General features: G+C 41.9%; 1 protein-coding gene across 5 annotated transcripts in view; it reads left to right on the forward strand.

The window, feature by feature from the left end:
* The first annotated feature begins 3,940 nt into the window (after positions 1 to 3,940).
* The window catches only part of LOC308083813 (transcriptional repressor p66-beta-like), a 35,145-nt gene continuing 23,398 nt past the window's right edge, over positions 3,941 to 15,687 (forward strand). For all 5 annotated transcript variants that reach the window (XR_013933007.1, XM_080426205.1, XM_080426203.1 and 2 more), the window contains exon 1: positions 3,941 to 4,111. The gene's annotated coding sequence lies outside the window, so the exon portion shown is untranslated. The remainder of the gene's footprint in view (positions 4,112 to 15,687) is intronic.

The raw sequence follows: 15,687 nt of genomic DNA on the forward strand, positions 1-15,687 counted from the left end.
ATGCTGCTGGATGTGCCAGTCATGTTTCAACGGCTTTCCTTGCCAGGTTGAGGGTAGCAGCCTCTAATCGGAGGCCCGGCCGGAGCAATTCCCGCTAGGGCTGGCAGGTAGAACACAGGGGTGGGCTTCAGGCAGCCATTTATCATCCGGAGGGCATTGTTAATAGCAGCATCAACCGGGGCGGCAGTGGCTCAGGGGTAGAGTGGCCGGTAGTGCGGTCGGATGTCGGATGGCGACCGCAAGGTTCCCAGTTTGATCCCGGGCTCCCCCAGAGTTAGTGTCGAAGTGTCCTTGAGCGAGGCACTGAACCCCCTAATTGCTCCCGATGAGCAGGTTGGTGCCTTGCATGGTTTCCTCCGCCATCGGTGTATGAATGTGTGTGTGTATGAATGGGTGAATGTAATGCACAGCACAATCTATGTAGAGCGCTTTGGATAAAAGCGCTATATAAATGCACCATTTCTTGACATGTGGGGGGCAGTGGCTCAGGGGTAGAGTGCAGGGTAGAGCGGCCGGATGGGAACCCCCCGAGTTAGCGTCGAAGTGTCCTTGAGCAAAACGCTGAACCCCTAATTGCTCCCGATGAGCAGGTTGGTGCCTTGCATGGTTTCCTCCGCCATCGGTGTATGAATGTGTGTGTGAATGGGTGAATGTAATGCACAATCTATGTAAAGCGCTTTGGATAAAAGCGCTATATAAATGCACCATTTATGTGTGCTTCTACTCCAGGCTAGGGAACAGTTTCCGGCTGCAGAGAAGACCAGGGCTTGCGTGGAGATTCGTAGTGTCCTGGCGGAGGATCCCCAGGTGGTACCAGCGAGGCGTCGGATAAGCGAGACCCTCGACGTCACTTTGGCCCTCACTTCTTCCAGGTGCTGTTTGTAGGGACAGTGTCCTACTCCTATCCAGGCGTACACTGGATAGGAGGCTTCAGACTGGCCTCCAACTACTGAAGTCATATTGATGATGTCAGTCTCACCCCAAATATGGAGTTCCACCTGGCCTGGTGGATATAAGCGCTCCCCTTTCTAGTTGTTGTTAGAGCGTGGCTCAGAAGGAGTCCAGCCGTCTATAAGAGGGTCAGCCAGTCTGTCTGTCTGTCTGTCTGAGCTAATCTTGCACTCACAGCACAGGTTTTCAATCATTTTCATGTCAAGGACCTCTAAATGTATGTATTTGACCACAAGGCCACATCTGAAAAGATTTTTTTGCCAGGGACCCCCATAAGAGAAGATTTGTGTTAAAACAATATTCAACATTATTATTTCCCTGGCACAAAATCTTTTCAGATGTGGGGGGTCTGCGGCCAAATACATATCAATTTGGGGGTCCTTCACATGAAAAAGTTTGAAAAGCACCGTTTTACAGCATGGAGAAGCCAATGTATAAATGGGTAAAGTGGTTAAGATGATTGTGATGCTATGTTAACTACTTTTGGTGGGGACCCCCCGGAATCCCCCCCCCCCTCCCAAGGACCCCTGGGAGAAGCACTGACTTAAAGCCCTACATACTTAGACAATAGCTCAAATAGCAGTTTTATTATTTTAAATACCTAAAAAATGTACAGTAGGCTACTTGAGTAATTGTACTGATATAGTCCTTATTATTATTATGTCTATACATACTTTCAATGAAGAGCCTCTTCATAGCTTTGTGCAAAGTGATTAGCATGTTAGCAGCACAGTGTTTTAAGGTGCTGATGGAGGTTAAAGGGTTAAGTTGGCCATCGGACATTTTAGATGCAAACAACTCTGGTTGAGAGCATGGATGTGGATTAAAGACCTGCTGAGGTTTATAAACTGGCCACTGGCAAAACGCGGCATGGATCACATGGATTATTAAAGCAGGATCACACTCTGGAGTCATATACTGCATAGGGTACTTTATTATACCCGTAATTAAAACTGCCACATGATCTTATTAGGTTAACCTCATTAAACAGCATAACGCAATGTAAATTTGGCGTAATCCAAAGTGCAAAATGCTTTGACATTCAGTCATCCTTTATAACAATTTAAAGGCTTTCTGCAAGTTTGAAAAGTGGCCAAAGTGCAGTGGTGTTTCTTTTAACTTTTAAAGTTATAGTATCAATACGGCAATGTAGAAATAGTAAAAGTAAGAGTAAAAGGCGGAATTCAAAATGTACTTGAGTAAAAGTACAAAAGTATTGTTATCAAAATGTACTTAAAGTACCAAAAGTATAAAGTACTCATTATGCAAAATGTCCCATTTCACACGTTTTCAAATGTAGCCTATACATTCTATAAAAATCTTGAAAATAGCAGATCTACAAGCTCACAATGCATCGCTGTGAGCTTGTAGATCGGCTATTTTTGTTGTAATAATAATAAAAATCTACTATTGTAACTAAAGTTTTCATATACTTGTAGTGGATTAAGAGTACAATATTTGCCTCTGAGATTTAGTGGAGTAGAAGTAAAAGTATTGAGAATTGGAAATACTCCAGTAAAGTAAAAATACCTCAAAATTGTACTGAAGTACAGAACTTGAGCACATGTAGCTACTCAGTTACATTACACCACTGGCACTGCCAATGTGGCACTCTTTTTACTGGCATGCTAAAGGAACTTTAGGCACAAAAGTACCCCAGACATTGAAACGTGCAGTACCAACATTTCGCCACTAGGTGACGTCGTGATCAGACTGTTACTGAGAGAATTCATTTAAAATGTAACGCATTAATAATTCCATCGTTAATAATACAGGCTACAGCCATGGTTTAATTGTCAGAACAATACCATATTATGGAATGCAGGAAACACTTGGAATTTAGAATGCTTTAACAGTTGCTATTATTAATTGCAGCCACCATAAATATCTACATAAATGTAGTATTTATTGATTCCGTTTCGCTTCCCTAAAATAGAATTGCACTCTACAGAAATCTATTGTACAGTAGGATACAGTGAGTGTGTGCGTGGGCACACACTCACTGTATCACACACACACACACACACACACACACACACACACACACACACACACACACACACACACACACACACACACACACACACACACACACACACACACACACACACTCATACGCACACACACGCACGCACACACACACACGCGCACACACACACACACACACACACACACACACACACACACACACACACACACACACACACACACACACACACACACACACACACACACACACACACACACACACACACACACACACACACACACACACACTCCAGAGTTGCCATGTCCACTTGTTATAAGCGAATTTTGGCTTATATTTCTGTAAAGTTGCTTGTAAATATTTGTAGTTGTGGCTTGTTTGAACTTTGAGGCTTGCTTGTTTTTTTTTATTTTAAACCAGTGGTGGCGACGCCGACGCATTAGAGCTTGTAGATTTTCAAATAGCCCATGTATACAGTTTATAGGTTTAAAGCAGTGGTTCTCAACCAGTGGTCCTTGAGGGGGTACCAGGGGGTCCCCAGCAAAATTAGTTAATATAGCGTCGCAATCATTTTAACCACTTAAACCATATTTCAATTCATACTTTGGCAGTTTGGCTATTCAAAAATAGCAGATCTACAAAAGCTCATAGCCGGCACCGAGTGCCGCGATATGAGCTTTGTATCTGCTATTTTTGAAAAATCCCTGACACAAAATATTTTTTAGATGGGGGGGCCGCAGCCAAACACATATAATTGTGGGGGTCCTTGACATGAAAAAGGTTGAAAACCACTGGTTTAAAGCGTCTAGAATTAGTCGCTTCTTTTGGGCTTGTTTTCCTACACCCCGGTTTGTTTGCTTATTTCTTTCACAAACTCTGGCAACCCTGACACACACACACACACGCGCGCGCACTCTCTCTCTCTCTCTCTCTCTCTCTCTCTCTCTCTCTCTCTCCACTTTTTTTGTTCCCTCCCTCCACCGCCTCTCTCTGACACACAAACAAGCGTCCATAATTAGTGTGTCTAGCTGGTCGCTGTGGGATCTGATCCGCTCCGTGACTCCAGTCCGTGTCGGTGGTACCAGGCAGGGCTGTAGCAGCTCCTCCTCCACACACAGCCACATCCCCCTGGAGCCCGAGGAACGGAACCTGTGCGCCGGACAGACAAGTCAGGTGAGACCGGGGTCTGGCCCGCGGCCTGCTGGATGGTGGATGGTTTAGAGGGTTCTGGTTCTGGGTTGTTTGTTCTCCTTCCGCGTCCTGTTCCACAGAGAGAGAGAGACACACAGAGAGAGACACCGGCATTGTGCATGTACGGGGTTGTAAATGTTAAAATCGTTATGGTGGAATCCATAGATCCATATAGGTTGTACTATTATTATGGAGATCTGGGACTGTGTGTGTGGGGGTTCTAATTCGATACTGTACCGGTTTTTTTTTGGGGGGGGGGGGGGGTCTGAGACAAGAAGTATATATGAGTATATCTACCGTACTTGACTTGTAATAACGGTACCACCAACCAGGACTGACTGTCTGCGCGGGTTATTATATAGTTATTTATAGAAGAAGAGGGGGAACAAAAAAAAACGTGTTTTAAATATTCTTTAAAATGATGGCATATGGAATGCATAATGCATGCACCGCATTCATAAACGTCCCTATTGTTTCCGTTGATTAAAAAAAAAAAAAAAAAACTAAATAATAATGATCTATAGACCCCATGATCAGCTTTTTATTGTTTCCGTTGTAACGATTATAAAAAAAAACATTAAAAAAAAAACACCTAAATAATAATGATGATCAGCTTTTGTTTTAATAGGGAAACCGTCAGGCTTATGTATAATCCGGGCAATACAACGGTATCGCTTTGCCAAAAAAACAGAACAGATCTGCAAGCCCACACGCACGCCGTCGCATCTAAGAGCTTGTCTTTTCGGCAAAGCGACAATATAATAATGTCAAGTAGTAGCGATAGTGCGAGGATCCGGGGCTGTGTGGGGCGCGTGCGTGTGTGAGAGTGAGTGTTTTTGTGCGTGCGTGCGTGCGTGTGTGTGTGTGTGTATGCCACTAGTATAGCCCGCCCGCCTGCCTGCCTGCGTGCGTGTATTTGTGTGCGTGCGTGTGTGTTGCATGCAGATGTCACACGCTAGAAGTGAATGGTATAAATTCATCATCAGCCATTTAACGGCGAGGAGAGGAAGACTTGTTTTTCTGTGAATGCAAATGGCCTCCAACCCGCTGGAGAGGCTCAGCCAGGTTCTGGTTCTGAGGACACTCTGTGGACCGGCTGGACCCTGTGCTGTTAAGCTCCATGTTAATTATGTTGATTAATGGCTTAAATGACACATTTTACCCCCCAAAACCGCACATTTATATCCCCACGAGTCTATATGCTATTCTCTGTTTCTGTACACAAAGACAAATTGATTTTTTTTCCTCCTCTCCTTTCTTTTCTTTTTTTTTTTCCAGCTGTAGGCCTTATAGCTCACAATGAGTTCATGAACTTGACCAGGTTCTGTTTCTGTTCTGCTCAGTTCTTTATGGTTCTGTTCTGTTCTGTTCAGTTATCTATGGTTCTGTTCTTGTTCAGTTCTCTATGGTTCTGTTCTGTTCTCTATGGTTCTGTTCTGTTCGTTCTGTTCTCTATGGTTCTGTTCTGTTCAGTTATCTATGGTTCTGTTCTGTCCTGTTCTGTTCTGTTCAGTTATCTATGGTTCTGTTCTTGTTCAGTTATCTATGGTTCTGTTCTGTCCTGTTCTGTTCTGTTCTGTTCTCTATGGTTCTGTTCAGTTCTCTATGGTTCTGTTCTGTCCTGTTCTGTTCTGTTCAGTTCTCTATGGTTCTGTTCTGTTCTGTAACTTCTGTTCTGTTCACTTCTCTATGGTTCTGTTCTGTTCAGTTCTGTTCTGTTGTTCTGTTCAGTTCTCTATTGTTCTGTTCTGTTCTCTATAGTTCTGTTCTGTTGTTCTGTTCAGTTCTCTATGGTTCTGGTTCTGTTCTGTTCAGTTCTCTATGGGTCTGTTCTGTTCATGTTCTGTTCTGTTCAGTTCTCTATGGGTCTGTTCTGTTCATGTTCTGTTCATGTTCAGTTCTCTATGGTTCATGTTCTGCTCTGCTCTGTTCATGTACTGTTCCCTATGGTTCTGTTCATGTTCATGTGCTGTTCTCTATGGTTCATTCATGTTCATGTTCAGCTCTGCTCTGCTCTGTTCATGTGCTGTTCTCTATGGTTCTGTTCCTGTTCATGTGCTGTTCTCTATGGTTCTGTTCATGTTCATGTGCTGTTCTCTATGGTTCATGTTCATGTTCATGTGCTGTTCTCTATGGTTCATGTTCATGTTCATGTTCATGTTCATGTTCATGTTCATGTGCTGTTCTCTATGGTTCTGTCCTGGGCCAGACAGCAAAACCTCTTCTGAGTCCAGTTTCTTTCCTGGAATTCAGATCAGATTAACAGGGAGAGCAGCCATTGTGAAACGCACAGCATAATTTACACACAACTTAATCTTAATTACAGCACTAGTCTTACTTTATATACAGTAAATATAAAAGAAAATAAAATAAACATTTTGAAATCTGTGGTTTAGGCCTACTTAGGGTACTTTTCTGTCTTATTAGCTTGGCCATGTGCAACACCATCGTACAACAAAATATAAATTAGGCTATAGACAGTGGCAGTGTTGCAGGCCTACTAGCTTTGTTTTTGTTTCGAGGCTAACCTGATTAGCCTCCGCCTGTAATAAAGATACAAAGGACTGTGATGTCACAGACAATGGGAAGTGTGTGTAGCCTGTAGTGTCATGGGGTCCCGACCCCTTGACCCCTGGCTCCTGACCTTTGGCCCCTGACAGCACGGTTCAAGAGCTCCGTGAGTCTGAAGTGCTTCCACTTGATCAGTGATTCTCAACCTTTCTCCATTTCAAGGACCCCCCATTTAGAGGTGTATTAGGCCACGGACCCCCATTTGATGGAATTTGTTTTCATCTCTGGGAGATTAAAACGCTGTAAAGTCCTCAGTGTTAATTTAACCCGGTCCATTTGGTCCCATTTTGTACGCTCTCAGAGTTACGTCCCGTAAGGGTCCATTAGACCCCTCAACGTTGAGAAACAGTGCACTTGATGATGCTTAGTTATGATGACATAATCTTTCCTCTCAGTCCAGATTCAGAGGAGACGGACACCTCCTGTCTCTCTGTTATATGTGTGTCCCTCTGTCAATTACACTCCTCAATGGACTCTTTACGGAGGGCAGACAGCGAGGCAGAAGGTTTTGAGGTGGTGCTAAAGGTCAGTAAGGTGTTGCTCTTGATGCACTAGGTATGTCGGCTGGGGTGATATATATCTATATTATGTTGGCGGGTGATGTATAGGCCTAAATGACTGTTAGGGTTGTACGTGTCACTGTGTGTCTTGTTGTTGTATTGCATTGTGTATGTATGCAGCTGGTCCTTGTCTCCAAGACACATTTCTCCCAAGGGACTAGTAGTGGAGACAAAACAAAGTGAACTTGAACCTTGAACCAAACACTGGGCATTCCTCAACAGTATGCTACTGGTGGTCACAGGGAGCTAACTAGAACCTAGAGTCTAGACTAGAGTTGTTGTTTTTTGCCACCGGCATAAACTTATTCAGGGTGGAGGGAGACATCAGTAGTTCTCTGCTTTTATAAGTAAAGTGTCTTCAGACAACACGTGATTCAACATTTAATTGATTTGAATTTGAAATGACCAGTCCAGTACAATCACAGTCTTATGCTGTTGACCACTGGGAGCTGCCCAGTACAACCACAGTCTTTTACCGTTGGTCATCTGGGAGCTTCCCAATACAACCACAGTTTTCTGCTGGTGGCACAGGCTTAAATAAGTTGTGTTTGTGTTGCATTCCTTTTGCGGCGAATGAAGAAAACAAAAGACAAAGAAATACTTGATGAATTGATGTTAATGGGAGGCCATGGTTTAACAACAGAAAAACCATATCAGAAATCCATTTATAAACTCTCACACAACTCTGACACAGTATAGTGTCTGTCTAGCGTCCAAAATATTCACAGTATTTCTTCTACTGTGAATATAACACTTCTGGCATAAACAGTTTCACGCACGATCGAGGAGGAGCACACCTGGGCGAGTGTGTGCGCGTGACTTACGTTTTGTAACCCAGTAACACGCCCCCAGACACAACAAGTGTCTTCTTCGTTTTTGGATTCTTCATTCACCATTAGGGCTGTCACGATTATAAATTTAAGTTGACGATTAATTGTCACACAAACAATTGCGATTAATGATTTTAATTGTGCTTTTGGCATTGAACATTCGAACATGTGCGTAGAAATTCAATTTATGTTTGCCTTTTAGGCTTCGTAATCAAACATTGCACCGGGCAGATATGACAAATGACTTCAATATACCAAAAATATAATTTCATACTTGAAAAAAATGATTAAAAAAAGCAGAAATAACAGATCTACAAGCTTACAACACGTCACTTTGTGACGTGTTGTAAGCTTGTAGATCTGCTATCTCTGCTTTTTTACGTATTTGAAAATGTATGAACATTTTCCAACATGGAAACGATTATGCAAAAATAATTGATTATCTCAAATAATTGCGATTAGACGATTATGTAATAACTGTGACAGGCCTATTCACCATGAAGGCATGTGACAAAAATGTAAATTTGACAAAAATGCAACAAGAAATATCACATTGTGATTAAGGCCCAATTCTCACCAACAGCATCGCAATGCTGCTCACCTTCTAATTGAGCAGCGCGTTCCGATGCAATGTCTACGGAGATGAGCGTCCCCACAGTGTTGGGACGCTCAACACTAAAAAGTGTGCCGTCAAAGGTGTGAAAACCTCAAATTTGTACAGCGTTCCAGCCAGTCATAGAGCCCCTTTTCCCCATTTCTCCACCCATCAGGGAGAAAATATTTTCCCTCCATCCGACTTGCACCGCATTAAAACCAGGAAACGCTCTACCACGATTCTCTCTTTTTTTTTTTTTTTATCTGCGCAAATAGAATATATATTTCCCCGCAAATCTGTTCGTTACGCGCCAATGTTGTTCTTGTGAAGCAGTTTTGTGTTATTGTCGTTTATTAGGCTGATATAGATGGCTAGTGTCATTTTACAGCAGGCTTTGCTTTCCACTGGTGCTACGGTGCTGCCAGAGGGCCAGCTGATGCTGCTCTGCCTTGATGGGAGTGCTGATGGCGCGGCGGACTCTGGCATAGTTTTGGTGAAGTGTAAAGGTTAGGGTTTAGGCGCCACAGAAAAGGACGAGGGAGTCCAGATGGCGTGGAGGAGAAGTACGGAGTAGACAACCCGTTGCTGATGAGGATATGGCAAGTTTTCATTGTGACACAGACATTTTAACTAGGAACTTAAAGTATATATACGTAGTTCCATCGGTCCAAGCTGGAACACAAGCGATTGATTGATCATTGAAATAATGAAAATGCACGCGGCCACGAACGCTTTTGAGATTTTCAAGTGAGTGATACAGAAAAGGCTGAAAACCACTGTTGTAAACAACCTATTCATTTTAGCCGATAAATAGGTCACGCAGTCGCTGAACATTGATTCATTTCCCGTCTACAGCTGCTCGTTTAAAACGGGATACTTCCCATACAGTCTGTTTCTTCACCTCGATGACAGCAGGCAACACCCATTGACACATAGTGACAGCTGTCACTCACTCATAACCTCGGATGCCCCCGATTTATTGCATTTAGCGTGGTGGACTGGCGTCAACGCTGCTGCTGTGAAGTGAGGAAAAAGTATTTTTAGGGGGTGAGGTATTCTTTTAACCCATTCAATCCGGGGGACGCATCTCTGTCATTTTTAGATTTCTTTGGGCTATTCAAAAATAGCAGATATACATGCTCATAGCACGGCACCGAGTACCGTGCCATGAGCTTGTAGATCTGCTATTTTTGAAAATTTGTGCAAATCTTTAAATACATATTTTTAAAGCGAACGTTCGTAACTCAAATCTTTGCTTCTGGGGGGTCCCTGGAACAAAATATTTGACAAATGTTTGCTTAAAATATATATATTATATATATAATATATATTAAAAGATTTGCACAAATTTTCACATTTTTTCAAAACAATAAGCAGATCTACAAGCTCATAGTGCGGCACTCGGTGCCGCACATAAAAAATATTTTTTTTGATATCCGGTTTCCAACATTTGCAGACTAATAAGTCCACCATTCAAAGTAAGACATTCCAGCATTGCAAATGTACTCTTACTCGTTTAATTTATAATTCATCTATGAGCTTGTATATGTGCTATTTTTTTTAATAGCCCAAATAAATCTAAAAATGAAAGGTCTTAAAGGGTTAATACCAGGTGTTAATGGGTCCCTAGATTTTGGATTGATTGATTGAATACTTTATTAACACGTTTGTTAACACTAGGTACTGTAGTGCTGTCAAAGGGTATGCTAAAAGGATAGAGGCCCGTTTCCATTGTGGTCCATTGTACTCAATTCATCAGTAATACATGCCTAGGCCTGTCACACTCACACTTGTCACTTGATCGTCTAATCACAATTATTTGAGATAATCACTATTTTTGCATATATAAAAAAAGCAGAAATAGCAGATCTACAAGTAGATCAGCTATTTCCGCTATTTTTACATGTATAGAATTACTACATATGTCAATAATTTCTTTGTATATTTAAGTTGTCATACTCATATCTGCCCTTTGCAATTTTTTTATTACGAAGCCAAAAAGGCAAACAAAATATTTTTTTAATTCATATGTTCCAGTGTTCAATGCCAAACACACAATTAAATCGTTAATCGCAATTATTTGAGTGACAATTAATAGGTCAACTTAAATTTGCAATCGTGACAGCCCTATGTATACTTAAACAGTGTAATGTTCACTACACCACATCTATTATGTAGCACTGGGACATACGGTATGTTCTCTCCATCGCACTTCATAATGCTCAAACATCATGAGTACATGATTTTTCATGATGATTCACATGGACTGTATGGACTGAATGACATTTTAAATGTCATGTGTAATCTCATGTGTTACTGTGTGTTTCATGTCGTATGTCGTTACCTAGAACAGTGGTTCCCAAACCTTTTCATGTCAAGGACCCCCAAAGTGATATGTATTTGGCCGCGGACCCCCATGTCAATTCACAAATATTGTGTTCCAGGGACCCCCAGAAGCAAAGATTTTAGTTACAAATGTCGCTTTAAAACATATTGTATTTAAATATTTGCACACATTTTCACGACTTTTCAAAAATAGCAGATCTACAAGCTCATAGTGCCGCGCTATGAGCTTGTAGATCTGCTATTTTTGATGAGCCAAAGGATAAAAGGTTAAAGTGGTTCAAATGATTGTGAAGCTACATTACCTACTTTTGCTGGGGACCCCCTAGAACCCCCCCACCCCCCCAAGAACCCCTGGGGGTCCCCGAACCCCACTTTGAGAACCAATGACCTAGAAGAGTTCATGCTTTTGCCCCCGTCTGTCTGTCTGTCTGTCTGTCTGTCATGAGCAGTCATGATGTGTGGGAAAGGTCGGTCCTGTGCCAAAGATCATAGACTAAAAGGTAGACGCCTCCTCTGGCTCTGAAGCGTCTGTATGGCGGGCGCGCTTCCGCTTCCCGGGGGGCAGCTGGAAATTTCCGTCACAGAAGGGGGCGTTCAGTAGGCCATTGAGAGGCAGGTGGGGGCGGGACAACTAGATTCTGACAAGTCCTGGAAAAGACGCGCTCCTCATTTCCGGGGGGAGCGGGCACTGGCCAATCACAGCGCATATGGCGGCCACCATACGAAACGGGTCGCTCCAACGAACTGCCAACGAGGCCAATGAGGTATCTAGGTTTCTATATCTATGCCAAAGATGATATCATTTGACCAAAAGGCGTTGTGGGCGTGGCCTGTCACAAAAAATGCACAGCTTGTTGTCTTGTTGACTGTATTATCTCTTATGTCTTGTTGCATTTAGGCTGTAGTAGTGTGCACTGTGAGATGTAGAAAAAACGGAGGAGGCTATAGAGACATGGCTGTGTGTGTGTGTGTGTGTGTGTGTGGGGGGTATGTGCAAGGCCTCCAGGTAGAACTTTGCCTTTCGTCGTTCTTGTTCTCCGATGCTCCTCCAATTTGGACAAAGTGGTAGAATAATAATTGCTCACATAATGTCACGATTGCGGCTGGGATTACATTCATTCATTTGATTTGACCCAATATATGATTCTCAACCTTTTTTCATTTCAAGGACCCCTAGTTTGATATGCATTAGGCCACGACCCCCCCATTAGATTTCTTTTTTTTCTCTCCGGGACCCCAATCTACACTGTAAAACCCTCAGTGTTTATTTAATTCTGAGAGTGTACAAATGGATTTGTACACTAGTCAGAGTTACAGACCCGGCCGAAAGATCCCATTCCGAACCCCTGGAGATCCCCGGACCCCTGACGTTTTGGGAAACATGGCCTTTTACCTGAGTTTGGTTCCAGAGGGATTTTCATCCTAATACTGCTGCGTTTCAGTAGGCGAGACACTAGTGCAGAGAGACTCTCTCTGTTGATGTCTTTTGGAACATGTGATCAACATTGCAGTGTGGGCTCCTGTAGTTCTCTGAGGGTGATGCAGTCATTTGCTATGACAATATTTACAATGTAGGTCTCCTTTTAGGGGTGTTGGAAAAAAATCGATTCATGTAAAAATCTTGATTCTTATTAACGATTCACAATTTCCACAAATCAATTTTTTATTTTTTTTGCAGGTTTACAGGAGTTTTTACTCTATGGTGTTTGTGATTTGAAATGTAAGCTTTGCATAATCACATTATCATGTGATTATCATTTTCAGTAGTCTTCTTTTTTTTTTTACTAACTCCAGCCACTTTCAGTTCAGCACAGCTGAGGTGTGTGTCCTGCTGACGCTCGTTGACACTCGTTAATGTTACTTGCACCAAGGCAAATAAGTTGTTTCTGCATCAAACAGAACTCACCTAATCTAAGATTCCATCAAGTCAGATGACTGAAATCATTTAGATAAAACTGATTGGGGGGTTTTGATCCCGCCCAAGGGGCGGGATCAAAACAATGGCTCTGGACGCAATTGGTTAGACCTACAACCAACAACCAACTACCAATTGCAGTCTCCCATATTTGAATACTGGGCCCTGATTGGTCACCCCAGACTTCGGGAGCAGGAAATGGATTCACAATGGAGCGGTGCCAGACCCAAATCGCAGAGGGCAATTTTTTTTTTGCACTGGCAGATTCGTCTGGTCCCAGGCTAAGACTGTACAGCACTTATAGTGACTTAACTGTTCTCATTTCGTAAGATCATCTATCAATATACACTGCACTGTAGATCATACCTGCAGCACACCGTCAAATCCAAAGCGGGCAATCCATAACTTGTATAAAATAGCCGATCGACAAGCTCACAATTGTTCAGCAACAGAGGTCTCCCAGTCGTCTCTCCACCTTAACCCATTCAATTCGGGAACGCGTCTACAAATGTCTTCTAAATCCTAATAGTTGCTATAATATCAGTGGTTCAGTGCTTTTTCATGTCAAGGACCCCCAAAATGTATATTTATTTGGCCGCGGACCCCCATCTCAAAATATTTAGTTCCAGGGACCCCCAGAAGCAAAGATTTGAGTTAAAAATGTTTGCTTTAAAAATATATATATTCAAAGATTTGCACAAAATGTTTATGATTTAAAAAAAAAAAGCAGATCTACAAGCTCATGCCACGCTATTAAAAGCAGATCTACAAGCTCATGCCACGCTATGAGCTTGTAGATCTGTTATTTTTGAATAGCAAAGTATAAAATAATGGCTATAGCTAAAATCTAAAATGACACGGAGGCATTCCCGTATTGAATGGGTTAATAAACAGAAAATACATTTTCAGGGGGGTTGACATTTCTCAGCCAAGTTTTCAGGAGAGAGAGAGTACCCATTTATCAGCTTAAAATGTGTACTGTTCCACTTCCAATGTTGTCTGCTCATTTCTTTGTGTCATCACTTCACTTGTTTCATCTGTATCCTGTGCGAGTTCTCTCTCCTGCTTGGATAAAATTGGTATCCTGACCTGAAAATTGAATTTTCTAGCAATGATTACTGCGTTATTTAACACTTATAATTAATTATAATAACTTATATATAACTTATATATATATATATATATATATATATATATATATATATATATTATATATATATATATATATATATTATTTTTTCCTTTTTATGTGTTCAATAACTCAGTAATTATTGCTATAGAGTGTTCAGTAATGGGTGTCAAGAAATTATGTAACAGAAGATTTTTTTTTTGCAAAGAGCTGATCTACAAGCTCACAAAGCATCACATTGCGGCGCGTTGTGAGCTTTTAAATCAACCATTTTCGCACAACATCATTGTGTGACGAAGTTTGAAATAACATTTATTTGGTTAGTTGATTAATTGATATAGGCCTACTGTATAGGCGACAGTGTTTTTAAATTAAAAGAATGTGCTTCTCGATTATTTGAGTAATTGAAAAAGTAATCAATATACTAATCGTGTAGAAGGTGATGGATGGTTGCAGCCCTAACTCTGTTCAGCATTGGCCTCCATTGTTGTCTAAACCAGAGAGGGGTCCTTGAGGGTGTTCCAGGTGGCCCCCAGCAAAATATTAGTATAGCCTCAAACTCATACCGCTTTAACCCTATATACATTGGCTATAAAAAAAAACATTTGAAAATGTTGATGATTTAAAAAAAAAAAACATTTTAACAACATAAATCTTGTATTGGGGGGGCGGGGAGGGGGGTCTCTGTCACAAAATATGTTCAGATGGGGGTCCATATTCATTTGGGCGTCCTTGACATGATAAAGTTTGAGGAACGTGTGGTCCAAAGAACCAAACCTAATGTTTACCTGTGGTCTATTTATAGTGCTGCAGCTCTGGATTTATAAGTGAACTCGTGATGTGAAAGTGTTTTCACGTGTTCAATGTAGAAAGAAATAGAGAGACCAATGTTTACAGTTTTGCTGCAAGTGTGTTAATAAATGATAAACGGAGTACAAAGCAGTGAGTTGTTGAAAAGCAGAGAACCAACGTTCAGTCCTGGCTACAAGTGTTAATGGTTTCACAGAATCACTGGTAGTGTTTAAGCATTCAGAAGAAGAAGGAAAAAAAACTGTAACGAGGGCATGTGTGTGTGTGTGTGTGTGTGTGTGTGTGTGTGCGCACACGGCTGCATGCGCACATACAATACTCCAGGCATTTGATGACTTAAACATGTGCATCAGAGGTGAGAAGGTTCATCTGTCCTGCATTTTATCCTGCACACATACTTAACTTGTGTGTGTGTGTGTGTGTGTGTGTGTGAGTCATCGGTTGGCAGGGTAGGTTGCACCGCAGGAAGTGGTTTGTCCGTCCCACTCCTCTGACCAATCATGATGCACAGAGAACACGTTAAAGACTGATTGTGATTGGCTAAGGAGGCAGCAAGAACAAGAGGAGGGAATGGGGAGGGGTCGGGCTGGTTATAGTTAGCACACAATGACTTACACACACAGACACAGACACACACACACACACTTCACAAAGACGCACATCACACACATGCATACATTACACGCGTTATAAAAGATTGGAGATTCTTTACTGTCACATCCCCTTACTGCAAGGATAAGAGTACATTCCTTGGGTTTGGACTCCTCAACATTGCAGCAACATGAGAAAACGGCATTAGAAA

This window comes from Gymnoscopelus braueri, assembly GCF_963280865.1.
Source record: "Gymnoscopelus braueri genome assembly, chromosome: 4".
Classification (NCBI taxonomy): Eukaryota; Metazoa; Chordata; class Actinopteri; order Myctophiformes; family Myctophidae; genus Gymnoscopelus; species Gymnoscopelus braueri.